Source organism: Theropithecus gelada, chromosome 12 (assembly GCF_003255815.1).
Source record: "Theropithecus gelada isolate Dixy chromosome 12, Tgel_1.0, whole genome shotgun sequence".
NCBI lineage: Eukaryota > Metazoa > Chordata > Mammalia > Primates > Cercopithecidae > Theropithecus > Theropithecus gelada.
This window is the reverse complement of record NC_037680.1, coordinates 80,491,913-80,518,597: the sequence shown is the minus strand read 5'-3', so window position 1 is coordinate 80,518,597 and position 26,685 is coordinate 80,491,913. Positions and strand designations below refer to the sequence as shown.

Sequence of the window (26,685 nt, the reverse complement as noted above, 5' to 3'; positions counted from 1 at the left end):
AGGATGCAGGACTAGTAATACTGTGTTCTGTCCATTGAGTCTCTTCATCGGTTTGGATACTTGGGTCCAGTTATATTTGTTTTGCTTATCTGCTTTTACAAATGCAAGCCAGAGACAAGGAATTATGATGCACTTCCAATGCTTTCAGAATCCACTCGCCCTTTGTAGACTATGAATTTCTGAAGCAACATAGCGTCTCCATGGCTACCTGACAAAATTACTAAGGCTGCCAGCGCCTGCTTCTATGCGTGTGAACTAAACAAATTACTACAGCCAACAGAAGAAGACGATTTGCATCTCCAACTCCTATAGGGGGAGATGTTGAGCATCCAACTGAAGCCCAGCAATATTCCTGGCAGTGGCTGTATCAAGATTTGCTTTGGTGGTAGCCAAACCCTCATGCATAGGACGTAGCCCCATGAGTCATTTTCACCCCCAAACCTCCTACTGTTTATTAATCACTTATGGTAACCACATACTCATGGCAAAGTTTTAGTTGGAACAGCAATGAATTTTGCTTAACTTTGCTTCCCTGTGTGAGTCCTGTGCTTCCCTCAGCACCCAACACCAAAGCACTAGTTACTTAACAGAGCCTTTCAAGGTCCCCAGAAGTTTCTTTTTAAATTATTTTATTTATTTCATTTTTATTTTTACAAAATTCAGGGGGTAAAAATATGGAACACTTTAGGAATTTGCATGTCATCCTTGCACAGGGACCATGCTAATCTTCTCTGTATCATTCCAATGTTAATGTATGTGCTGCTGAAGTGAGCACCCAGAAGTTTCTTTATACATACCTATCATGAGACAGCTTCCATTTCAGTCCAACTCAAACACAATGAAGAAATCCTCTTTGAAATATCCCTGCTGAACTGTTATTATCCACACCACCTAATCACAAAATTCCTTAAGGGCAGTATAGCCTAGGGTTTAAGTGCACACACTTTGGGTTCAAAAAGACCAGGATTCAAATCCTGGTCCTGCCTCTTACTATATGTGTGTCACTGGGCAAGTTACACAATCTCTCTAAGACCAGTTTCTTCATCTTCAAAGTATGGATATTAGTAGTAGTATTTCAAGAGTAGGTATTACAACTAAATGATTTAAGATTTTAGCACATAGTAAGCACTTAATAAAACAGTGTTTATTAGTACTCAGAGTAATCTGCTCTGAGATGAACAGCTCTATTGATAGCAAGTTCTTTCTTATACTAAACAGATAAAAATTTGTCCCATTTGTCTAACTCTTTCTTCCTACTTCTGCCTTCAGAAGCTATCCAGAGTAAGTATATTCCTTCTTCCACACAACAGCACTTTAAATATTTGAGGGAGCTATTGTGTGCCTCCTTTCATATATTTGAGAACAGGTATCATTTTTTTCCAGTTTGACTTTATCTAGTTCCTTCAACTGTGTCCCACATGACTTTGGATCTGTCACCATCTGTGGCAGAGCTAGCTAGATGCTCCCCAATCCCATTTCCTCTTCTTGGGCATACAAGAATACTGTAGCCATTAGGTTGGGGCATGTGACTGGGTTTTGGCCAATAAAACAAGATTCAACTTACGTGTGCTACTTCTATGCTAGGCCATTTGTCTTATGAGATCTTCCTTGATCTCTTTCACTTATTGGCTTGCTTAGTGCAGAGGATCCGGTGGAAAATTCTCAGGACACATAAGAGGCATGGAATCTGTGAGATGGAAGAAGCTTGAATCCCTGCATCAGCACATAGAAGGCTACCTCTCATGCACCTGTCAGACTGTGGCATGGGTGTGGTATTAAACCATTAAGACTTGAGGGATGGGCCAGGTGCAGTGGCCCACACCTGTAATCCCAGCACTTTGAAAGACTAAAGTGGGAGGACTCCTTGAGTACAGGCGTTTGAGACCAGCCTGGACAACATAGCAAGACCCCCATCTCTACAGAAAATTTAAAAATTAGTTGGGCGTGGTGGCTCTCTTGTAGTCCCAGTTACTTGGGAGACTGAGGTGGGAGGATAGGTTGAGCCCAGGAGGTCGAGGCTGCAGTGAGCCATGATCACGCCACTGCACTCCAGCCTGGGTGAAAGAGCAAGACCTTGTCTCAAAAACAACAGCAACAACAACAACAAAAAGGCTTGAGAGTTTATTTATCACTGCAATATATCCTAGCCTGCCATGGCTAATATATCTTTGTAGTTACCATTCTCTGGACATACACTAGCCTGTCAATGTCACTTTTAAAAGATGATATCCAGAAATGAACACAATTTTTCAAATGTGACCTAACCCTGATGGAATGAAACTGGAAAACTACTTCCTTCTTTTGTTGTTGTTGTTTTTTTTCCTGAGCACCATATTTATTTTTTTTCAGTGCTTTCCAAAGTTGCCTTATGCTTAGCAACCACATTACACATACACAGGTGGCACAAGCTACATTTGTAGTTAACTAAAAACACTGCAGTATTTTTCAAGCCAACTGCCATCAACATAAGTGTGGCACAGTCAGTGTTCACCAAATATCCCATTTGCTTTCCTGCACTTCCTAGCCTCCTCACAGTTTGGTAGGGGCCATGTTTATAGTTTCAGGAGGAGAAATAACGTGTCACTCCTGGGCCAAGGCAGTTCAAAGTCATTATGTCTTTTCCATTCCTCTCTTCCCCTGCTGCAGAGACCTTGGAGGACACATTCCACATGAAGGTAGGCTTCCCATCAGACTTTGCATCAACAAGAAAGAAATGTTTGCTCTTTAAAATACTGAAATTTCAGAGTCTGTTCGTTGTGGCATCTAACATTAGTTAACCTGACTCCTCAGTGAGAGGTGAAGCCAGCTGGACTTCCTGGGTCAAGTGGGGACTTGGAGAACTTTTCTTACAAGAGGTTTGTAAAATGCATCAATGAGTGCTCTGTAAAAACCCACCAATCGGTGCCCTGCAGCTAGCTACAGTTTTGTAAAATGCACCAATCAGCACTCTGTACAATGAACCAATCAGCACTCTGTAAAATGGACCATTCAGCAGGACATGGGTGGGGACAAATAAGGCAATAAAAGCTGGCCACTCCAGCCAGCAGCGGCAACCCACTCGGGTCAACTTCCACACTGTGGATCCTTCATTCTTTCGCTTTTCACAATAAATCTTGCTGCTGTGCACTCTTTGTGTCCCTGCCACCTTTAAGAACTGTAACACTCACTGCGAAGGTCCGGGGCTTCATTCTTGAAGTCAGCGAGACCACGAACCCACCAGAAGGAACCAACTCCGGACACACCAGGCTGCTGCTTGTGAACTTTAATTTTTGCACTTTTGCACTTTAATTCAAAACTTTGTATTTATTTTTAACTTGAAAATTTTTTACTCATGAATTACATACCTACAGAAAAGTGCCATATCATAAGTGAATTAATTCAATAAATTTTTAAACACCCACTGAATGCATATGTGTAACTAACAAAAAAAAATTACCAACACCTCAGAAGCCCCTTCATGCCTTCTGGCATCTACTGTCTGCCCAACAGTAACCACTCCCCTGCCTTCTAGCAGCACAGATTAATTTTTGTGTTTTTGCGTTTGGAAATCATACTGTGTGTACTCTCTTGCCCAGTATTACATTTGTAAGTTTCATCCACAATGTCTTATATGGCTATTGCTGGTTCATTTTTGTTGTTAGAAAATACTCCATTATGTAATTATACTGCCTCTTCATTCTCTTAATGGTGTATTTGATAAAACAAAATTTCCTAATTTTAATATAGCCTAATTAACGAATTTTTTTCTTTATAATTAGCACATTTTATGTCCGGTTTAAGCTATCCTTGCCTACTCCAGAATCATGGAATCCTTCTACTACATTTCCTTTTAAAAACTTTATTGTTTTACTTTTAAAATTTAGATTGACAACGCACCTGGAATAAAATTTGGGGGCATGGTATGAGGCAGAAATCAAAATACACTTTTTTCATTTGGATATCCAGCTGACCCAACACCTTTTATTGACAAGACCATCCTTTCTGTTAAAGGATCCATTGAAGGACTTTTTAAAAATCATGAGTCAGGCAACATGCATATGTGGATTCTGTTTCTAGACTTTCTATTCTGTTTCTTTTGGTCATTTTGCCTCTCCTTTGCCAATACTACATGTTTTAATCAGCCTTGATAATCTGAGGACGTATATCCTTTAATTTTGTTCTGCTTCTAAAATGCTTTTACCATTCTAGGGCCTTTGTATTTCCACACGTATTTTTGAACTACTTGGACAATCTCTGCAAAATAATCTGTGGTATTTTGACTAGAATTCTGTTGAATCTATACATTTATTTCTGTAGAACTCACTTCTTCCCACCTCCGCCCCCTGAGACTGTGTTGCCCAGGCTGGAGTGCAGTGGCATGATCTCAGCTTGCTGCAACTTCTGCCTCCTGGGTTCAAGCAATTCTCCCTGCCTCAGCCTCCCGAGTAGCTGGGATTACAGGCACCTGCCATCACGCCTGGCTAATTTGCGTATTTTTTAGCAGAAATGGGGTTTCGCCATGTTGGCCAGGCTGGTCTTGAACTCCTGACCTCAGGTGATCCACCCGCCTCGGCCTCCCAAAGTGCTGAGATTATGGGCTTGAACCACCGCACCTGGCCAGAACTCACTTTTTTATAATACTGTCTTCCAACCCATTAGTCCAGTGTCTTCCTCTGCTTGTTTAGACATTCTTTAATTTCTCCCAATAATGTTTTGTAACGTTTAGGGTAAGAGTCTTGTATGTGTCTTTTGTTACATATATATCTAGATAGTTAATAGTTTTTGTGTGGCTGGGCGCAGTGGCTCACGCCTGTAATCCCAGCACTTTGGGAGGCCGAGGCGGGCAGATCACAAGGTCAGGAGGTCAAGACCATCCTGGCTAACACGGTGAAAACCTGTCTCCACTGAAAATACAAAAAATTAGTCAGGCATGGTGGCGGGCGCCTGTAGTCCCAGTTAGCTACTTGGGAGGCTGAGGCAGGAGAATGGCGTAAGCCCGGAAGGCGGAGCTAGCAGTGAGCCAAGATCGCGCCACTGCACTCCAGGCTGGGTGACAGAAAGAGACTCCGACTCTACAAAAAAAGAAAAAAAATACGTAGTTTTTGTGCTGTTGCAAATGACATTTTATTTTCGATTTGTTTGTTGCTGGTATATAAAAATACAATGATTTTTGTATGTATGTCTTGTATCCAGAGACCTTGCAAATTCATATATCAATATAATTTGTCTATAGATTCTTTAGACTTTCTACATATGCAATCATGTTATCTGTGAATGATGACACTTTGTTTCCTCCCTTCCAATCCTTATGCCTCTCTCTAGTGCATTTTATCTTTCATTTTAAGTCTAAAATTCCAACTGGTTGAGGTAATTTCAAATCATGATTTTACAACCCGGAATATTGTCTGCTTCCCCACAATTTGTCAAATTTGTGGGTAACAAAGGTGCATTCTGTGTGCTCATTCAAATCAGTGTCCAGTAAAAATGCTTAAATAAGGCTGAAAACAAAGCCATGAAGAAGACCCCAGGAGATTTATTTCCAGGTTGAAACTAATCAGTTAGTTCTCTTTGGATGCAAGTGTTCAAACTATCACTTGATCCATCTAAATGTGTCTCAGTCAGTATCCATTTCTTCTCTAAAATATCATGAGGTATTTCATCACATTTTACTTGAAATCAATGTATATTATGGACTGACAATTCTCTATCTCTTTAGACTGAAGATCTTATGAAAGATGTAAAATGTTTATTTACTCCTCTCTTAATAACTATGCTTGGTGACGACTACTTCTTTTTCTAAGTAACCATAAAATATCTGCTTGAGAATTTGTTCTGGCATTTTACTAGGAACCTATGTTTTCATGGATATGAATTTGCTGGAAGCCACTTTTCTCTCCTTTGGAGGGACTTCATGTACCACAGCTGCTTATCTCTAGTTTCCTATCATGTTTCCTAGCCTCCACAGCTTTTAAGAAATTATTAATAATGATTTGAGAGTGCTAATAATGCAAGTGACTTCAGTTCTATGAGTTATAATCTGTCTGTGGTTGAGAATGTAAATTCCCTTAAGGCAGCAAGTAAATATCTAATCATGTCCTCATTTAGTGTATCGGTCACGGTCCGGGTAGGACATAGAATCCCCTCCTCACCCCAGAGGGATAACATGAAGAGACTTTAATAGAAGGACAACTTACAGGGATGAGGGCAGAGTTAAGGAAATAGACAGGGATAGTGCAGCAACCAGAGATAATGGAAAGCTGGTTAAGACCCTGAATGAGTCAGGGTGGCAGAAAGAACTCGATGACCCACTTAAACTAGGTAATTGAGGGAAGGGAACACTTACAAAGCTGTGGGCAGTGTTTACAATATACAAGAAGTGATGGTTCAATATCTTGGGGCTAGTAAGGACAGGGGAAGTGCATATCCCTGGGTCTGAATGAATAAGTGGAAGAAACTATTGTTAGACTCCACAGAGATTGTAGTATAGGACAGCTCTGACAGCAGCACTGTGTGGCCTTTGGTAGAGGCCCACAGCCCACAGCCAACCCAGCACTGTTGGGGAGGGGTATGGGAGGTATATGAGGACAGGGGAATGAATGCCCCAATCTCACCCTCCTCATTCTGAAATCCTGCTGATGCCTCTTATTGGCCAAGCCCACTTGGATGCCAGAGGAAAGGGAAGTTTTTAGTGAAGTCTATACAGGGGAGCCACCTGAGCACAGAGCAAGGTGGAGGATCGGGGTAAGTGGATTCAGAAGAGCAAAGAATAGCCAGCACAGCCCCTTAAGCCCAAAGGGTAAGAGAAGGAAATGTTGTTGCTAGAACTGTCTGCAAACTGAAACTGGAACAGGAGGAGGGTCCATTGGTGTGAAGGAATGAGACACCAAAGTCAGGGAGGGTGCTGGGAAGAAACACCTCAGCCTCTCTCTCACCCAGCTCTGGACTGCCCACCAGTACTTCCCACTTGCCAAACCCAACAAGAAGCCAATTAGCAACAGAGCACAAGTGACACAGAGAAGGGTAGAGATGAAGATGAACCAGCACCCTTAGCCTGAGGAATCCCCTTAGCCATTTTTACTTCACATGCCTCAGTTGAGAGGTTAGTTTATTTCACATGCCCCAGTTCTAAAAAAACAAGGAAATAAAATCAGAATTGAGTGACTTTCTCTTTTTAGTGTCATCTGATATACCAACCTGGCCAAATAGTAGGCTCTCCTTCCTTTTTCTCCTATTAGGAAGCTCTTCAAAAGTTCTTTGTGTTATCCTTAGAATTCTTCACGAGTCACTGCATTCAAAGTTTCAGATGCTCACACATTTAAAAAATATTTATAAGCTTTTGCCAAGTAGTAAACTCTGCACTAGAAAATCATGGGATATGATTTTGAACAAGCATAGCCAGAGTTCAGTGCACAGGTGACCTTGACTCAAGGGCCCTACAGACCACTCTTCCTCCGACCGTCCTACAGACAATCTCTTTCTAACCTGGGAAAGTCCCATGCTGCCTAGACACTCTGCCCCTATCCAAGAAAGCTGTCTTCCTTTTTGCTTAAAGACTCCTAAAGGCTCAAATTCTTGGAAACAAAAGCTAGAAAGTCTTGGGTATTTTACCACACTACAAATCTCTTCTGAGACAAGGAAGCTTAGGGTCGCTTTCTTTCTCAAACAGAGATAGTGGAAAAAGAGAAAACACCATGAGAAAAAATGTAAGAACTGATGACTCAGTGACATTTGGCTGCTTTCTCATCTTCCATTGCTCGGATGTGTCCTTTTAAACTCTGAGTTCGCCAGTAAGCTCCTCGACCACTTCGCTGTCTCTGTTAGTTGTTTCCACTTCTTCCTCACTGTAATCATTTTCAACACATTCTCAAGATTTCATTTTAAGAAATGCCCATCCACTTTGTATCATCTATCCTTTTGGAGTCTCCGGCCATGAGAAAACCCCAAAAAGCATTTTGAAATCAGTTTTCATATGTAGGACAAACCAAATGTTGGCCTCAGTGACTATTCTATGGCCTGTAAAATGGGTATAATCACTTTTTCCCCCAATGTTGGCTTAACTTTCACAGCAACTATATATTCATTACTGATCAATTGTTTCAGAGACATGGTTCTTCTCTTTCTATCACGGTATCCTGGAGGATTGGATCATCAATACATCTGTTTTTTAAAAGAGAAAACACATATAAATTGTTTATTTTAGGAGATTGAGACTTCCAACAAAAGTCCAGTGATACTATTCGGTGCATAAGAACAAACAACTATATACCTGACAATAAATAATAGCACATTAAACATGCCAATGTGGAGTTCACAAGCCAAAGTTGCCCATGAGGGACTCCTGTGTCTTGTGGAAATAGTCCTGCATTAGTACTTTCACCCTGGTTAGCCAATGGCTGGGAGCAGCTCACAGGAAGTTTGGCTTCGGTGTGAACAAAGTGCTTTCCAGTAGGGTAGCAGCTGGGGTCATCAGGCAATTGTGTTCCCTGCATCAGGATGTCTGATTAACGTGTTTGCATGGCCATCACAACCATGTTAATAGATCAAAATTAGAAAAGCCATAAGATTAGCTTTTAAAATGAAAAGATGAAAAAATACTTGTTTTAGCTCAGTGTTCATTTGTTATTTTTAAAAACTACTTAGCAAACTGATGTGATTCCGTCCTGAGCGGCTGTTCTCTTGAGCAGTGGTCGTTTATCTCCGTCTGCCTTTTCTCCCACCTAAGTGCATGCTGCCACCTGATGGAAGATTCAATGGACATGGACATGAGCTTCCTGAGGCCCCGGAACTATCTTTTCAGTTGTGAACTAAAGACCAACAAAGATAATCACTTTAAGGTGGATAATGATGAAAATGAGCACCAGTTATCTTTAGGGGCTGGTGCAAAGGATGAATTGCACATTGTTGAAGCAGAGGCAATGAATTACGAAGGCAGTCTAATTAAAGTAACACTAGCAGCTTTGAAAATGTCTGTACAGCCAACGGTTTCCCTTGGGGGCTTTGAAATCCCACCACCAGTGGTCTTAAGGTTGAAGTGTGGTTCAGGGCCAGTGCATATTAGTGGACAGCACTTAGTAGCTGTGGAGGAAGATGCAGAGTCAGAAGACGAAGAGGAGGAGGATGTGAAACTCTTAAGTATATCAGGAAAGTGGTCTGCCCCTGGAGGTGGTAGCAAGGGCTCCACACAAAAAAGCAAAACTTGCTGCTGATGAAGATGATGATAATGAAGATGATGATAATGATGATTTTTAAGAGGAAGCTGAAGAAAACAACCAGTAAAGAAATTTATTTGAGATACTCCAGCCAAAGATGGACAAAAGTCAAATTGGAATGGAATAGACTCAAAACCATCATCAACACCAAGACCAAAAGGACAAGAATCCTTCAAAAAACAGGAAAAAAAATCCTAATACACCGAAAGGACCTAGTTCTGTAGAAGACATTAAAGCAAAAATGCAAGCAAGTATAGAAAAAGGTGGTTCTCTTCCCAGAGTGGAAGCCAAGTTCATCAATTATGTGAAGAATTGCTTCCGTATGACTGAGCAGGAGGCTATTCAAGATCTCTGGCAGTGGAGGAAATCTCTTTAAGAAAATAGTTTAAACAATTTGTTAAAATTTTCAGTCTTATTTCATTCCTGTAACAATGATATTTGGCTGTCCTTTTTATAATGCAGAGTAAGAACTTTCCCTACCATGTTTGATAAATGTTGTCCAGGTTCCATTGCCAAGAATGTGTTGTCCAAAATGCCTATTTAGTTTTTAAAGATGGAACTCCACCCTTTGCTTGGTTTTAAGTATGTATGGAATGTTATGATAGGACATAGTAGTAGCAGTGGTCAGACATGGAAATGGTGGGGAGACAAAAATATACATGTGAAATAAAACTCAGTATTTAAAAAAAAATACTTAGCAAGTAGGACCCGAAGTGAACATACTTCACTGGAAAAGCACATCTACCAAAAAAAAAAAAAAAATCCAAAAGAGTATGCAGAAAAACTATCATAATTAAAAAGAGGGTTTGGCAAGAATGTTGGATATAAAATCAATACATAAAAGCCAACTGTGTTACTACACAACAGAAACAAAATATTAAGAAATGTATCTTCAATAAAGTTTTTTAACTTTCTTCTTGAAGTTATTGCATATATTTTCCGAATTTACTTCTATATACCTTATTTTAATTCTTTTTAAAGTGGTATAGTTTTAGAACACTAAATATATGCAGAGGTATGCTATGTATTTAGATGTGAAAACTCAGCATATAAATATACATAAGTATATAAATACTTTCTCTCCAAATTGACCTTTAAAGTTAATGAAATTCCAATCCTAATACCAACAAGATTTTTCATAGAACTTGGTAAGTTAACTCTAAAATTTACATAAAACAAATAGCCAAGGTACTCCTAAAGAGGAGCATCAGAAAGCAAGATGTATTATAAAGCCATAGTTATTAGGGGAAGTCAATTTTAGGTCAACAAAATAGAGTTAGCTGAAACAAAATAGAGAGTCCATAAATAGATCCACATCCATATGTGGGTGACATTACACATCGGTAAAATGGTGGAATGAAGATCACGGAAAAAATAAAAGTGTATCCCAACTTCATACTGTCTTCAAAATAATCAGTGTCAAATAGATTGTGGACTTACATGTGAAAGACAAACTTAAAAACCTTTAAAAGAAAACGTTTATGATCTCAGGTAAGAGATTTTTTAAATGGAACCCAAACACACAAACTTAAAAGGAAAAGACTTTGAGCAGAAATTATCAATTTTATCTCAGCCAAGAAGACATCATAAACGTCATGTAAAGATAAGTCACAAAATGGAAATATGTGCTTGTAACACATAAATAACAAAGAACCAGAATTCAGAAAATATGAAGAACTCCTTAAAGTAAAAGAGAAATAGGGAGAAAAACACACACACACACACACACACACACACACAGAAAAAAATGGATAGAAGGCTTATACTGGAATTTTACATAAGAGAAAACATAAATAGCCAAAAACATAAAATGTACTTAAGTTCATTTGTAACCTGAAAAATAGGAAGTAAAAAACATCGGTTTTTTTGTTTGTTTGTTTGTTTGTTTTTTGAGACAGAGTCTCACTCTTGTGGCCCAGGCTGGAGTGCAGTGGCCCAGTCTTGGCTCACTGCAACCTTCACCTCTCGGGTTCAAACAATTCTGCCTCAGCCTCCTGAGTAGCTGTGATTACAGGTGCCCACCACCACGCCCAGCTAATTTTTGCACTTTTAGTAGAGATGGGATTTTGCCATGTTGGCCAGGCTGGTCTCAAACTCCTGACCTCCGGTGATCTGCCTGCCTCGGCCTTCCAAAGCACTGGGAGAGACTCTTTTATACCCATCAGACTAATAAAAATTAAATGAGTCATGCTGGCAATGATGTGGGCAAATCTTTAACTACTATATTGAGGTATAATTGATATACAAAGAACTAGACACATTTAATGCAGGCAAGTTGATGAGCTTGAAATGCAAACACCTGTGATATCACCACATTAAGATAATAGACATATCCAACACTGCCCAAAGTTTTCTTGTGTCCCTTTGTTTTTGTTTTGTTTTTATTCATTTTGTTTTGGTTTGGTTTTGGCAGAACACTCACACGAGATCTATCCGCTTAACCAATTTTTTTCTTTTTATTTTTGAGACGGAGTCTCTCTGTCGCCCAGGCTGGAGTGCAGTGGTGCAATCTTGGCTCACTGTGCAAGCTCTGCCTCCCAGGTTCACAGCATTCTCCTGCCTCAGCCTCCCAAGTAGCTGGTGTGTCCGGAATTCGTGGGTTTTTGCTCTCACTGACTTCAAGAATGAAGCCGTGGACCCTTGCGGTGAGTGTTACAGTTCTTAAACATGGTGTGTCCGCCGTTTCTTCCTTCTGGTGGGTTCGCAGTCTCGCTGGCTTCAGGAGTGAAGTTGCAGACCTTTGCAGTGAGTGTTACAGCTCTTAAAGGCAGCGTTAACCCAAAGAGTGAGCAGCAGCAAGATTTTTTGTAAAGAGCGAAGCAGCAAGATTTAATGTAAAGAGTGAAAAAATAAAGCTTCCACAGCGTGGAAGGGACCCCAGCGGGTTGCCACTGGCTGGCTCAGCAGCCTGCTTTTATTCCCTTATCTGATCCCACCCACATCCTGCTGATTCGGCTCTTTTACAGAGAGCTGATTGGTCCATTTTGACAAAGAGCTCATTGGTGCGTTTACAATCCCTGAGTTAGACACAGAGTGCTGATTGGTGCATTTACAATCCTTTAGCTAGACACAGAGTGCTAGACAGAAAAGTTCTCCAAGTCCCCACTAGGTTAGCTAGATACAGTGTACCCACTGGTGTATTTACAAACCTTGAGTTAGACACAGAGTACTGATTGCTGTATTCACAAACCCTGAGCTAGACACAGAGTGCTGATTGGTGCATTTACAAACCCTGAGCTAGATACAGAGTGTTCATTGGTGTATTTACAATCCCTTAGCTAGACATAAAGGTTCTCCAAGTCCCCACTAGACTCAGGAGCCCAGCTGGCTTCACCTAGTGGATCCTGCACCACGGCTGCAGACAGAGTTGCCCGCCAGTCCTGAGCCACGCCTGCACTCCTCAGCCCTTGGGTGGTTGATGGGACCAGGTGCCATGGAGCAGGGGATGGCACCAGGCTCAGGCTGTGCCAGAACCCACCGTGGGGGTGGAGGCTCAGGCATGGTGGGCTGCAGGTCCCAAGCCCTGCCCCATGGGGAGGCAGCTGAGGCCCGGCAAGAATTCGAGCCCAGCGCCGGAAGGCCAGCACTGCTGGGGGACCTGGCGCACCCACCACAGCTGCTGGCCTGGGTGCCACGCCCCTCAATGCCCTGGGCCAGCGGTGCCGGCTGGCCACTCTGAGTGTGGGACCCGCCAAGCCCACACCCGCCAGAACTCACACTGGCCTGTGAGCGCTGCACGCAGCCCCAGTTCCTGCCAGCACCTCTCCCTCCACACCTCCCCACAAGCAGAGGGAGGCGGCTCTGGCCTCGGCCAGGCCAGAGAGGGGCTCCTACAGTTGCCATGGTGGGCTGAAGGGCTCCTCAAGCACCACCAGAGTGGACACCCAGGCCAAGGAGGCACCGAGAGTGAGGGCTGCTAGCACATTGTCACCTCTCACTGGGACTACAGGCGCCCACCACCATGCCCAGCTAATTTTTGTATTTTTAGTAGAGATGGGGTTTCACTGTGTTAGCCAGGATGGTCTCCATCTCCTGACCTCATGATCCGCCTGCCTCAGCCTCCCAAAGTGCTGGGATTATAGGCGTGAGTCACCACACCTGGCCACTCTTAACCAATTTTTAAGTGCACAAGACTGTACTGTTTACTCACAATATTGTGCAGATCTCTAGATTTTACTTCTCTAGCATAACTAAAACTTTATACTCTTTGACAACACCTCCCCACTTCTCCCATGCCCTACTCCCTAAACCACTATTGTATTCTCTGCTTCTATGAGTTTGACTATTACAAATACCTTATACAGCTAGAATCATGCAGGATTTGTCCTTCTGTGACTGGTTTATTTCACTTAGCATACTGTTCTCCAGGTTCAACCATGTCACAAATGACAGGATTTCCTTCTTTTTTTAAGGCTGAATTGTATTCTATTGTATGTATATACCATATTTCCTTTATCCGTTCATCTGTTCATGGATATTTGTGTTGTTTCTGTATCTTGGTTATGGTGGAAAAAAAAAAAACTGCAATGAAAGTGGGAGTGCTACGATCACCTCAAGATCTTGATTTCAATTATTTTGTTTGTAAACCCAGAAGTAGGATTGCTGGATCATCTGGTTCTATTTTTAATGTTTGAAGTGTTCTCCATACTGTTTTCTATAGTGTCTGCACCATTTCATATTCCCATCAACACTTTTTTTAAATAATAACCATTCTTACAGGTGTGAAGTGATATCTCATTGTAGTTCTGATTTGTATTTCCCTCATAATTAATGATGTTGAGCATCTTTTCATATACTTGTTGGCAATTTGCATGTCTTCTTTAAAGAAATGTCTGCTCAAATCTTTTGCCTATTTTTTGTTGTTGTTATTGAATTGTAAGAGTTTCTGGCTGGGTGTGGTGGCTTACGCCTGTAATCCCAGCACTTTGGGAGGCTGAGGCGGGTGGTCACGAGGTCAGGAGATGGAGACCATCCTGGCTAACATGTCAAAACCCTGTCTCTACTAAAAATACAAAAAATTAGCTGGGTGCGGTGGCGGGCGCCTGTAGTCCCAGCTACTAGGGAGGCTGAGGCAGGAGAATGGCATAAACCCAGGCGGTGGAGGTTGCAGTGAGCCAAGATCACGCCACTGCACTCCAGCCGGGGCAGAAGAGCGACACTCTGCCTCAAAAAAAAAAAAAAAAAAAAGAGTTTCTTATATATCTTGGAAATTAACTTCTTGGCAGATATATATGGTTTAAAAATATTTTCTCTCATTCTTTTTGTTACCTTTTCATTCTGTTGTTTCCTTTGCTGTGAAGATTTTTAACTTGATGTGGTCCCATTTGTCTATTTTTTGCATTTGTTGCCTAGGCTTTTGCAGTCATGTCCAAGAAATCAAAACCAAGACCAATGTCAACAAGCTGTTTTTTTATGTGTTCTTCTAGGAGTTTTACAGTTTCAGGTAATCCTAAACATTGCTATTGGTAAAGAGGATTGACACAATAACTGGAAAACAATTTGCCATTATCTAGAAAAGTTGAAATTTAACACAACCTAAAATACAGCAATTCCACTCCTAGATATATATTTTTTAAAGAAAATCTTCCACTCATGCACAAGGAGACATGTAATAGCCTGATTCCTTAAAATAGAAAAAAAAAGAAAATAACTAAAATTGGAGACAGGAAGGATATATTGAAACAATGGAAAAACTGTAACAATGGAAATGAATAGCGTAAGTATAGATAACTATCTCAAATCTAATATTGAGCAAAAAAGCAAGTTGCAGAAGAAAACATAGAATATGATTCTACATAAAGGTCAAAACATGCAAAACTGAAAAACATACTTCTTAAAAATGCATACATATATGTTAAAGAAAAGCAAGAAAATGATTAAAACACAAATCAATGTTTATCTCTGATAAGGAGAAAGGAAGATAGAATAGAGAAGGAATGCAAGGAACTTCCCATGTAGACAATCTTCCATGCAATAGAAAATAGTTATTTTCTATTTCTTATCCTAGGACAGGCATATACAGGTTTTCATTATATTATCATACGTTGAACCACATATATATGTGTGCACACATATTATACATTTATTATTCGAACTCTTTTTATGTGGATGGTGTCTTTTGCCAAAACATAACACTTTTGAGAAGAAAACAAGACAAGCTCATGAAGGCTTTTGACCCTTTATGTTTCTTCCTGAATGATACATAGATATGATTCCTGAAATGAAGCAGATACCTTGCAAGTTTGAGGACAATAGCCAAATCCTAAAATGGTGGCATCTGAAGACAGAAGAAGCCTGGGCTTTGATCATGTGATTCAGCTCCTGTACCAGCCATGGACAACCTACCAAACTTCTTGTGATGCTGTTACCAAAACCCCAAGGATTTGGTTTATGTCCTTCTGCTTGCTGCACAGAAAGCCACTTGCTGAGATGCCAATTACTGCTGGGGAAGAAGGCTTTAATCAGGTGCTGCAGCTGAGAAGGTGGAAGAGCAGTCTCAAATCCATTTCCTTGACCAACTGAAATTAGGGGTTTACATAGCAGGGAAGAAATGTAACTTTGTGTGGGAAAACAGGAACTACTGAGAGGTAAGGGAGCAATTATGACAAGTGAGGGGCCTGGCTTCTCACTGTCTGGATGGATGATCTGGTGAGTTTCAGTGATTTGATACTTTTTGAGAGGCCTGGGGGTTGTTTTCTAAGTTAGGAACTCATATAAAACAAAGTAAGTTTCAAGCTTTAAGACCAGAAGGGTTAATTGCTATGTTTACCAAAAAAAAAAAAAAAAAAAAAAACCTGTCTATGGGACTATTGGGTCAATCTCTATGTGAGCAATTTGTTACTAAAGTAGAGCTGTCTTTTATACTCATCTGAATGAAATCTTTAAGAACAAAGTATTAATGAAATTATTAGGATTCTAGTCCCAACTATAGTCTTCTCTCATGATCTTCTGATCACATTCTCATCAATGACACGTTTTTGTTTCTTGGGGTGTTTGTTTGTTTGTTTGTTTTGTTTTTGAGACAGAGTCTCACACTGTTGCCCAGGCTAGAGTGCAAGGGTGCAATCTCAGCTCACTAGCTCACTCCAATCTCCACCTCCCAGGCTCACATGATACTCCTGCCTCAGCCTCCCAAGTAGCTGGAACTACAGGCATGCACCACACAATTTTTGTATTTTTTGTGGAGACAGGGTTTCACCATGTTGCCCATGCTGGTCTCAAACTCCTGGACTCAAGGGATCCACCAGCCTTGGCCTCCCAAAGTGCTGGGATTACAGCCTCAAGTCACCACACCTGGTGATATGTTGATTCTTGAATCAGGCCTAACAGCAACAGACCAACAACAAAGCATTCAAATTTCTCTGGTGCTAGTAGTTCCATTTTAAATTACACTTTCTATTTCAACCACATGCTTCATTAACTATATACATCTATTGGTGTAGCTCATTGTGCTCCTAAATCATTACTACATAGATCCATGCAAATTCTGAAATATCAGGAAATGCAAAGCTCCTACGGAGAAATATGTTCTGGAACATTATCTGCAAATGTCTCCTATAAAAGACCATTACAAGAAATGTTTTGTGGCTGGGCACAGTGGCTCGCACCTCTAATCCCAGCACTTCGGGAGAGCGAGGCAGGTGGATCACAGGAGGCCAGAAGTTTAACACCAGCCTGGCAAACATGGTGAAATCCTGTCTTCACTAAAAATACAAAAATTAGCTGGGCATGATGGTGCATGCCTGTGATCCCAGCTACTGGAGAGGCTGAGGCACAACAATTGCTTGAATCTGGGAGGTGGAGGTTGTAGTGAGTCGGGATTGCACCACTGCACTCCAGCCTGGGCAACAGAGAGAGACTCTGTCTCAAAAGAAAGAAAAAAAAAAGGAAAGAAAGAAATGTTTTCTGTATCTATGAAGAATATATGTTTAGAGAGCTCCTTACTTGAGGTAGAAAAAAAGTATGGCTTCTGGGCATAGTGTGACCTGAATTTCTCGTCTTCATTATTCATAAGCCTTTTCCTTTTTATGATTGTTTTTCTTTAAGACTCACACTATGAAAATATCTCCTTGAATTCAATAGCTTGACCAAAAAATTACGTTTCTTGACTCATCAAAGTCTTGTAGTCTAACGATATGCTTCATGTGGCTATACAAACACACACACAGACACACAAGAGATTAAACCTTTTGTTCTTGAGAACATTATTGTGGAATTTTTAATTTCACATGCCAGAACCTTTAAGAATTCTTGTTTAAAACTTTTCCCTATGACTATTTAGAAATCCTTCTGGGATTTAACAAACTTTATTGCCCTTGTTTTGTCTATGGTTTTATCTTGTTTTATCTATACAGAGATAAGATACTTCACATTTCAGTAGTTGCGCTTTTTGTGTTCTTTCTTCCCAACGATTAAAGTGTTATTTCTGACTGGGCGCGGTGGCTCATGCCTGTAATCCCAGCATTTTGGGAGGCCGCAGCAACCAGATCACCTGACGTCATGAGTTCGAGACTAGCCTGGCCAACATGGTGAAACCTCGTCTCTACTAAAAAATACAAAAATTAGCCGGGCATGGTAGTAGGCACCTGTAATCCCAGCTACTTGGGAGGCTGAGGCAAGAGAATTGCCTGAACTCAGGGGGCGGAGGTTGCAGTGAGCCAAGATCGTGCCATTGCACTCCAGACTGGAGGACAAGAGCTAAACTCCATCTTAAATAAATAAATAAATAGTATTTCTACTTAAAAAAAAAAAACTTTGAGTAATTTAAATGATCATAAACATAGAGTCATTATGAAATCCAATAAACTGTTTCTCCAATTTCCATTGGCGATATAGAAGATGATTAGGTTCTGTAACCTGCAGTCTGATCATCACATCGCAGTATCTGTCTCTCTCTTTCTCAATCTCTCTCCCTCTCTCTTCCCCCTCCCAGCCAGTTATATACATTTCATCAAGTACATATATTTACATAAAAACACTTTCAACAGCATAATCAATATAAGCCTGCCATTTAAATGCAGAAGACTAAGGTTCAACTCCCTTCTCTTCTCTACATGTTGCCATAACAACCACCTAAACGCTCTGTGTCTCAGTTCCCTCATCTGTGAAATGAGAACAATATTGTCTACCTCAGACTGCTGTCATACAGACCAACAGAGAGAGTAGATGCGATAGCATTTCATTAACTGAACAGTGCTATATAATTAAGGTATTTTTATTATTATTTTAATTATCAGCTTCAAACTGGGTAAGACAAGTACCTTCATTAGAGGACAAGGGTTGAACCAATATGAGTTCTGGACCAACTTCCCAAAATGTGGTACAGAACAATAGTTCCATAAATTATTAATAGATATTATGTAAAAAATTAAAATGTTTAAAAAGTAAGATGATCAAAATGAGTTGGAAAACATTTGTTTATCCAAGTTACATTAGCTTTTTTATTATGGGACTTTTCAGAACCTTTAACATGTTAATGTACACAGTGACAACTGAGGACAACATCATCTATAGTGTTTCTCCAAATTTTTGACCCCCTCCATTCTCTTTCCTTTTGCAAAATACTGTTTCTAGCAAATAAAACTTTATATTTTGCCCCTTCCTCTTTTGTTTCTGCATTCCTACTTCCTGTTACCTAATTCTCAGAATATCTTCCCTAATTTTTGTTATGTTGGATTTCTGTTCCCAGGTAAGGAATAACAAATGTCCCAAAACAATGTTTTATTAAGCAAAAACTATATAACTATTCCCACCCTATATAATATGATATAGTATATAGGAACTCAAGGAAACAAAACATTAACATAAACCCAAAGCAACAAAAAGATGGTTTGTACTGAAGCAACACTTCCCCCTTCTCAGTCTATAGAGCAGATTTTCCTAAAGGTAATTAATCACAATTTGTTTATGATGTAATACTATAATATGAAGTGTTAATCACAAGTGTCTTTTCTATATGTTTTTAAAACCTAATGTCTCAGTTACATATTTTCAGATTACATATAGTTTTTGGTGCCTGTAGTCTATATAACTATAGTCATTGGTTTACATGCTAATATAAAAACAGAGCAGGCCGGGAGCAGTGGTTCATGCCTGTAATCCCAGCACTTTCGGAGGCCGAGGCAGGTGAATCACCGGAGGTCAGGAGTTCGAGACCAGCCTGACCAACATGGAGAAACCCAGTCTCTACTAAAAATATAAAATTAGCCAGGCGTGGTGGCACATGCCTGTAGTCCTAGCTACTTGGGAGGCTGAGGCAAGAGAATCACTTGAACGCAGGAGGCACAGGCTGCGGTGAGCCGAGATCGCGCCATTGCTCTCCAGCCTGGGCGACAAGAGCAAAACTCCATCTCAAAAACAACAACAACAACAAAGCCTTCAGCCAAGCCTGATCTGTCCTCTCACTCTACCCCCGGCCGGGACAGTTTGAACCTCACCACTTGCTTCCCCACCAACTACGGGTCCCTTGGTTCTGTCCAGGTGCCTAGCTACCGCACCCACCAGTCAGAAGTGTGGCCAGCATCTATGCAGGCACTGGAGACTCTGGTTCCCGGATCTCTATGTCCCACTCCACCAGCTTCCGGGGTGGCTTGGGGTCCAGGTGAGAGGTGACAACATGCTAGCAGCCCTCGCTCTTGGCGCCTCCTCTGCCTTGGCATCCACCCTGGTGGTGCTTGAGGAGCCCTTAAGCCTGCCACTGCACTGTGGGAGCCCCCCTCTGGGCTGGCCGAGACTGGAGAGCGCCGAGGCTGGGGAAGCCAAGGCTGGCCCAGGCTCCCTCTGCTTGTGGAGAGGTGTGGAGGGAGAGGCGCAGGCGGGAACCGGGGCTGCGTGCAGTGCTCACAGGCCAGCGTCAGTTCCAGCAGGTGCAGGCGTGGTCTCCAGGGGCCCAGCACTCAGAGCAGCCAGCCAGAACTGCTGACCCAGGGCAGTAAGGGGCTTAGCACCCAGGCCAGCAGCTGCAGTGGGTGCATCGGGTCCCCCAGGACAGCTCTGTGTTAAGAGTTCTCGCTGGGCCTCAGCTGCCTCCCCAGGGGGCAGGGCTTAGGACCTGTAGTCTGCCATGCCTGAACCCCCCACCCCACGGTGGGCTCTCAGGCAGCCCGAGCCTCCCTGAGGAGCGCTGCCCCCTGCTCCGCTGCACTGGGTCCCATCAACAGCCCACGGGCTGAGGTGTACCGGTGCATGGTGCAGGACTGGCAGGCAGCTCCGCCCACTGCCCCGGTGCCAGATCCACTAGGTGAAGCCAGCTGGGCTCCTGAGTCTAGTGGGGACTTGGAGAACTTTTATGTCTAGCTAAGGGATTGTAAATACACCAATCAGCACTCTGTGTCTAGCTCAGGGTTTGCAAATACATCAATCAGCACTCTGTGTCTAACTCAAGGTTTGTAAATACACCAATGAGTACTCTGTATCTAGCTAACCTAGTGTGGACTTGGAGAACTTTTATGTCTAGCTAGAGGATTGTAAATGCACCAATCAGCACTCTGTCAAAACGGACCAATCAGCTCACTGTAAAATGGACCAATCAGCTCTCTATAAAATGGACCAATCAGCAGGATGTGGGTAGGGCCCGATAAGGGAATAAAAGCAGGCTGCCCGAACCAACCAGTGACAACCCCCTTGCCTTCTGTTCCAAGCTGTGGAAGTTTTGTTCTTTCTCTCTTTGCAATAAATGTTCGTATTGCTCACTCTTTGGGTCCACCTTGCTTTATGAGCTGTAACACCTACTGCGAAGGTTTGCAGCATAACTCGTCAGGGAGACCATAAACCCACCAGAAGGAAGAAGTTCCAGGCACATCTGAACGTCTGAAGGAACAAACTCCAGACGTACCATCTTTAAGAACTGTAACAGTCGCTATGAGGGTCTGTGGCTGGCTTCATTCTTGAAGTCAACGAGACCAAGAACCCACCAATTCCAGACACACAGGGATGTGGCTGCAGGAAAGGTCAGGGGGTCTGGCAGGAATGGGAGGCATCCAGAATGAGAAGGAGACCATGCAAAGCCTAAATGACCACGTGGCATTTTTTCTACCTGGACAGAGTGAGGAACCTGGAGACAGAAAACGGGAAGCTGGAAAGCAAAATCTGGGAGCATCTGGAGAAGAAGCTGCCGTAGATCAGAGACTGGGACCACTACTTCAAGACCATCGAGGACCTGAGGACTCAGATCTTCACAAATACTGTTGACAATGCCCACATCATTCTGCAGATCGACAATGCGTGTCTTGCTGCTGATGACTTTAGAGTCAAGTATGAGACAGAGCTGGCCATGTGCCAGTCTGTGAAGAATGACATCCATCGGCTCCACAAGGTCATTGATGACATCAGTGTCACTCAGCTGCAGCTGGAGACAGAGATCAAGGCTCTCAAGGAGGAGCTGCTCTTCCTGAAGAAGAACGATGAAGAGGAAGGAAAAGGCCTACAAGCCCAGATTGCCAGCTCTGTTGACTGTGACAGTAGATACCCCCAAATCTCAGGCCCTCGCCAAGGTCATGGTGGACATCTGGGCCCAATACAATGAGCTGACTCAGAAGAACTGAGAGGAGCTAGACAAGTACTGGTCTCAGAAGATTGAGGAGAGCACCACAGTGGTCACCACGCAGTCTGCTGAGGTTGGAGCTGCTCCGATGATGCTCACGGAGCTGACACATACAGTCCAGTCCTTGGGTATCAATCTGGACTGTATGAAAAATTTGAAGGCCAGCTTGGAGAACAGCCTGAAGCAGGTGGAGGCCTGCTACACTCTGCAGATGGAACAGTTCAATGGGATCCTGCTGCACCTGGAGTCAGAGCTGGCACAGACCTGGGCAGAGGGACAGGGCCAGGCCCAGAAGTACCAGGCCCTGCTGAATATTAAGGTCAAGCTGGAGGCTGAGGTCGCCACCTACTGCTGCCTGCTGGAAGATGGCGAGGACTTCAATTTTGGTGATGCCCTGGACAGCAGCAGCTCCATGCAAACCATCCAAAAGACCCCTACTTGCCCGATAGTGGATGGCAAAGTGATGGCTGAGACCAATGACACCGAGGTTCTGAGACACTAAGCCCCAGAAGCAGGGTGCCCTTTGGGGAACAGGAGGGCAATAAAAAGTTCAGAGGTCAAGAAAAAAAAAAGCACATAGTCGGTGTTTGCACTTAGCACATTTTAGTCCTTAGAAGAGCCCAAGTAACACTCACGTCGTTACTTAGGGCATGAAAATGTTCGAGTACACTCTCAAAGTGACAGATGTACTGTCCTACGTGCGTGCACTCATATCCTCCCAAAGCACAGACCTTCCTCCCCTTCTCTCGAATGTTTTCAGGTGTCTATGAGTCAGATCATAAGCTTTTAGGCCAAACCCAACTCCGTTGCCCCTCTTTTTTCCTTTTGTATTATATTTAGTACTTATAATCCTTCCCAAACACCCAGAGGCCACCCAGGTGTAGGATATCTCTGACTGTGGTAGTTGTCCTTGTAAACATCACCTATACCTCCCCCAGCATGACCCCCACACTCCCACAGACCTTCATGGCTCATTTTCTCCACTCCAGCCAGAACAGTCAAGCAGAAGCCTCACCTAATTTATAAATGACTACATTCTGCAAAAACCTGTCTGGAATCAGAAAACAACCTTGGGTGTGATTTGAGTGTGAAAACCACTATACTCACTTGTTTGTTAAAAAAGTTATGATGTGTCAATCTTTTCAATTTTAAAGGAAGGAAAACAGGTGGGAAGGAAACCTCATACAGTATTATATCATCTCCTTTTGCTACTGTGCTTTGATGCAGAAGTTAGTAGACTTGTAGAGTCTGAAATAGAAGAGATCTTAAGATCAAGTTGATTTAAGCCCCTAGCCCATAATTAAAATGTCATCTGTACTTGCGAGAAGAGAATAGGCTTGGAAGCAGGACAAACTGGGTTGGCCTTGTCATTTGCTGGTCACAGACCTTAAACAAGTTACTTAACCTCCCAGAGTCTCAATTCCCTCAGATAAAAAAATGAAGAAAGTAGTGTGAAGGGTTATTGTGAAGACTTGAGCTAGTATATTTAAGATATTAACAATGTGCCTAGCACTAAATAAATGATAGCTATGATTTTTATTTACTTACTTAATTCCTACATAGTTCACAAATGATCACCCAGCTTCCTTAACACCTCTTCAGTGATGAGGAACTCCCTAGTTAGTCCATTCCATCTTTGGAAAATTCTCCAAGAGTTACAGAGTACATTCTTATTGCTGGGATTGCTAGCTGTCTAAGAAGAAAGAGGCTTGGGGTAGGCGATAGCAAGGGCTCTGTTGATAACTGACAGAGGAGGCTTTGGATTCAGATAGGCCGGAAGATAAAATAAAATTTAGTCTCAAATCAGGTCAACATCTTCTCATTAGCCCTATGACACATGCCCTGAAGCCCCCTAGAAGCTTGTTCAAAGAAGACCTAAAGAATGTGACTGGCAATCTAATTGCTGGCAAAAGTGTGGGAGGTTGGGGTGGTGAACACTTTGGAGCCTCCAATATCTGAACAATGTATATAAACCTGTAATTAATGAAAATTAGAAGTAAACATAGAGTGTCTTAGCTTGGGTTCCTCAAAAAGCAAAGTGGGAAACAAAGATGTCTATATGAATACTTTACTGGGGAGTGAATCCAGGAGGCAGTAGTCGTAGCAAGGTGACACAAAACCTGGAAGAATGGAAAGCCAAGTCAAGGGTAAATACCTGAGACTGGGTAATTTATAAAGAAAAGAGGTTTCATTGACTCATGATTCTGCAAGATATGCAGGTAACATGGCTGGGGAGGCCTCAGGAAACTTTCAGTAATGGCAAAAGGTGAAGATGAAGCAGGTACATCTTAGATGGCCAGAGTAGAAGGACGAGAATGAAGGGGAGGGGCTACACATTTTTACACAGGCAGATCTTGTGAGAACTCACTATCACAGGAACAGCAAGGGGGAAATCGGCCCCACGATCCAATCACCTTCCACCAGGCCCCTCCTCCAACACCGGGGATTACAATTTGACATGAGATTTGGTCAGGAACACAGATCCAAACTGTATCACCAACTATTACTGCAACAGTACTACATAACAAACAACCCCAAATTTTAAAAGCTTACAAAACAAATGTCAGTTTTTCACTCCTGGGTCTGTAGGTCAGCTGACCATGCTCCACTCCAGTCTGTGAGTGGGTTGGGTTCAATTCTACTCCATATGTATCTTCTCCTTGGACCAGAAACTTCCTGGTCCATGCTTTCTCATGGTGAGTGGCAGAAACATGAGACCAAGTCAAACAACACAGACATTTACATCTTCTGATTGCATCCCATGCACTCACATTCCATAAGCCAAAGTAAGTCATATAGCCAAACCCAAAGTCGAGGAGGCAGAGATAAAATCTCTATTTCTTCTACTGGGAGGTACTAAAAATAAAAACACTTGACAATAAGTTTCAATGTATAATTCTATTACAGGGAGGGAGTGAAGATTGAAAGTCATAATCTAATCTGCCAAGCATATATGGGCACCAACTGTGTTTCTGAGGAATATACACAAAGGTATCAGCTCAGAAGCCCCAGAGCAGGTGAGCAGCATTCAGAGGGCATCTGAAATGAGGTACTGTCAGGTTAAAACTGCAAACTGCTTGCCTCAACAGAAGGAGAAAAAAGACAGGCAAGGTTGAGATTTGCAGTGATACATAAGAGATGTCCAAGGCATATAGTCAACTCTGATGTCAATTAGAGTCTTATAACATGACAAAGATAATTACTTCATCCTACTATGTAAGAAGAAAGTGCCACTTCTACTGGAAGTTGACTCTCCTGCCTTTCCTGTGTAGGTGGAAGGGAAATAGGCAGTATAAATTAAAGCAAGGAATCATCATTTCCCAACACTGCTCTCTTAGGAAGTTTGGAAGTGGAGTTAAGAAGAAGCTTCTGTCCCTTTTATAAGCAATGAGTTGTTAACCAATGCCCTGATGTTAGATAGGGGAATACCATGTACCCATTAGTAGACCAGGCCTCTCTCCCTAACACTTTGACCTGGGGTGAGGAATTTGAGGACAATACACCCCATTGCCATATTTTAAACAGATGATGCCTCTTGAGCCCAACCAAAGCCCTTTATTCTTGCTTTCAACACACATCTCTTGCCATTTTGGAATGAAAGAGAGAGGGGCTTCAACTGTCTTAAATTGGTTCTTCTGAGAATTCAAGTAATTGGTCCTTATTCTATACCTCTGGGCCTCATAAAATGAAACTCATTTATCTCTCTTCTACCCAGAAAGCTTTCAAGACTGAAAACAAATTAACAAACATTATATCCAAGTGTCTCGTTGATAGTATGTCAAACACATGGTGTTTGACATCACATGTTTGACATACTAATTTGTGATGTTTGACATCACAAATGCACAACAACTAACTGAATTTTTTTGTTTGAACAGAAATGACGTTAGATTTGTATATCTTTCTGTGGGTGGATTCAACATGAGAATGGATTCAAAAATACACATTCCTTCACAGTGCCTGGTTTTAACATCGTATCAAGGAAAGGGACACTGAAGAAGGTAATAAAGACAGTCTTGAATCACTGACACCACCCCTTCCCCATAGCCTGGCAGCAGCAGAGAGAAAATGTGTGTGCTTGCAGGAGAAAGAGTGCAGTGATTGTGGGACTTCACGTTGGAACTCAGTGCTGTCCTGCCACAGCAGAAAGCAACACAGGGCAGAATTCAACCAGAACCCACAGAGGGAGCATTTAGACCAACCCTAGTCAGAGGAGAATTGCCCATCCCAGTGGTCAGAACCTGAGTTCCAGCAAGCCCCACCACTTCAGGCTAAAGTACTCTGGGGTCCTAAATAAACTTGAAAGGTAGTCTAGGCCACAAGGACTGCAATTCCTAAGCAAGTACTGATGCCATGTGGCTTGAAGCCAGTGGACTTGTGGGGCATGCAATCTAGTGAGACACCTAGTGAGACAAAGCAGCCAAGAGAGTGTTTGCATCACCCCTTCCCAGCCCAAGGCAGCACAGCTCGCAGCTCTAGGAGAGGCTCCTTCCTTCTGTTTGAGGAGAGGCATGGGGAGAGTAAAGAGGACCTTTTCTTGCAACTTGGATACCAACTCACCCACAGCAGGCTAGGGCACGAGGCAGAGTCCTGAGGCCCCCATTCCAGGCTCTAGCTCCTGAAAAACATTTCTAGATACATTTAGGTCCAGAACGGAGACTGCTGCCTTGAAGGAAAGGACCCAGTCCTGGCAGGATTAATCACCTGCTGACTAAAGAACCCTTTGGCCTTGAGTAAACATCAGTGGTAGCCAGGCAGTACTTACCACAGGCCTTGGGTGAGACTCAGAGCCATGCTGGCTTCTGCTGTGACTCAGTGCATTCCAAGCTGTGGTGGCCTCAGGGAGAGACTCCTTCTGCTTGAGGAAAGCAGAGGGAAAATTAAAGGGAACTTTGTCTTGCAGCTTGGGGACCAGCTCAGCTACAGTAGGGTAGAGCACTGAGCAGGCTCTTGGGG

The 26,685-nt window shown here is 42.5% G+C and overlaps 1 non-coding gene and 2 pseudogenes across 1 annotated transcript; 2 read left to right on the top strand and 1 right to left on the bottom strand.

Annotated features, from left to right (window-relative positions):
• Positions 1–668: 668 nt before the first annotated feature.
• Positions 669–775, bottom strand: LOC112636873. Its single transcript, XR_003122330.1, has one exon. It is a non-coding gene; the product is annotated as a U6 spliceosomal RNA (small nuclear RNA).
• A 7,942-nt stretch (positions 776–8,717) lies between these two features.
• On the top strand, positions 8,718–9,564 carry LOC112636531 (annotated as a pseudogene).
• A 3,154-nt stretch (positions 9,565–12,718) lies between these two features.
• On the top strand, positions 12,719–22,231 carry LOC112635872 (annotated as a pseudogene).
• The last annotated feature ends 4,454 nt before the right edge of the window (positions 22,232–26,685 follow it).